General features: G+C 37.2%; 1 non-coding gene across 1 annotated transcript; it reads left to right on the top strand.

Annotated features, from left to right (window-relative positions):
- Window positions 1-1,118: 1,118 nt before the first annotated feature.
- TRNAV-CAC lies at window positions 1,119-1,192 on the top strand. Its single transcript has one exon. It is a non-coding gene; the product is annotated as a tRNA-Val (tRNA).
- Window positions 1,193-1,757: the final 565 nt, after the last annotated feature.

Here is a 1,757-nt window from a genome sequence, read left to right as displayed (position 1 = left end):
TCTCATTTTCAGTATTTTATATATTTATATATAACAGACACATGCTTGACCTAAGCTGCTATAATTGATACTGAGATTATTTACACTAGTTTAAGGGTTTCAAAGAGTCTTTCGAAGTAAAATTCATGTTCACTACAAACAAACTATCCATAAATAAAAATCAAATTGTTTCGAGATGATTTACTTGAAGCATCGATCAAGTGATCGTAGGTCATTCAAATTTGATTTTGTACGTATGCATGTATGAATAATCAAAATCATCTTAATTTTCTAGGTAGTTCATGTTTATTATATTATCATATCAATCAGATATACATTTAGACTCAAAAGGTAAATCCTAAGTTTTGTAGGGTTATTTCATCCAACCATCTTTAAAATAGGGTGGTTACACTAGAATTACCTTCAAATTTTAATTTATTTAGAAACACCTTTAAATGGGGTTTACCTTTCAACAACCTTCGACCGATTTCTAATCTAAATCTACTCTTAATGCCTATAATACCCTCTTTAATCACATATGCTAAGCACATGCTTCCCACTTAACCCACACTTTCACACTATCCTCTCTAGCTCTATTCAGTCAAAGTCCTAATCCTAATCTCAATTCTCAACCTTCGTCAAAATTTAGAAATGAAACTCCACAACAGCTAATCGAGTCTCTCACTTCACACATACCCCTCTTCCACTGTCACTAGCCCAACCTTGGAGGATGGAGGATCTGGGGTTAGTGTTTGAGGAATCAGAGTGGAAGAGGGCGATGTGGGAGGTGAGAGGGTTAATTAGTTAACAAGAAGATTCCATTTCTACAATGTGATTGTGGCTGGAAATTGAGATTAGGATTAGAGTCTGATAAAATAGAGAGGGAAGAGTGAGGTTAAGGGAAAACATGTGCTTAGCGCTTGTTTTTTAATGACGGTATTATGGGGATTGAGGGTAAATTTAGACCCGAAATCGATCAATGTATTTGGATAAAAGGTAAACCCTGAATAAAAGTGGTTTCTGTATAAATTAAAACCGCAAGTGATTTCGGTATAAATGCTCTATTTTAAATAGTTGTTTAAGACTATCCATCTTTAGCATGCTTTAAAAATTATACTCTCATAATCTTTAACAAAGTCGTCTGGGTGGTGTAGTTGGTCATCACGCTAGTCTCACACACTAGAGGTCCCCGGTTCGAACCCGGGCTCAGACATAAAATTTACTTTTTTAAACATGTCACCACCAAACAGATAGTTCTTTGTTTTGTTTTTTTAATCAGAGAGCAGGAGGGTGAACTCTTGTTTTTACTCGGAACATGTAATCCTTTTTTTCCCCACCAAATCCAATTCCTACTTACTCAAGGATCCGTAGCCTAAACTATGGATATTTTTTATGCAAAAACTCTGTTTGTCTCGCGCGTGATGCATCACGCAAGAGATGAGGGGGGTTGGTGGGACCCACGTCACATGGGTCCCACTGATCCCTCTCCTCTCATGTGTGATGCATGCGCGAGACAAATAGCACAGCACTTTTTTTTAGTGAGGAATCTTAGCTAGTACCAGCCAAGTAAACCTCACGTAAGTAGCATAAATGTTGTCTAAACTTAGGGCCTATTTGGATTCGGGTGTAGTGTGAGGTAAGGGAAGTTAGAAAATACATTAATTTTGTTTGAAAAATCATTTTAGTTAGATAATGACCCCCCCTCCCCCCCCCCCCTCCCCCCCAACACACACACATCAACAAAAAAACCATTAAAAAAAGAGAGGGAGGAGTTGTAA

The sequence above is a fragment of the Asparagus officinalis genome, unplaced genomic scaffold (assembly GCF_001876935.1).
Source record: "Asparagus officinalis unplaced genomic scaffold, Aspof.V1 AsparagusV1_Un248, whole genome shotgun sequence".
Lineage (NCBI taxonomy): Eukaryota > Viridiplantae > Streptophyta > Magnoliopsida > Asparagales > Asparagaceae > Asparagus > Asparagus officinalis.
This window is presented reverse-complemented; position numbering and strand designations above follow the sequence as displayed.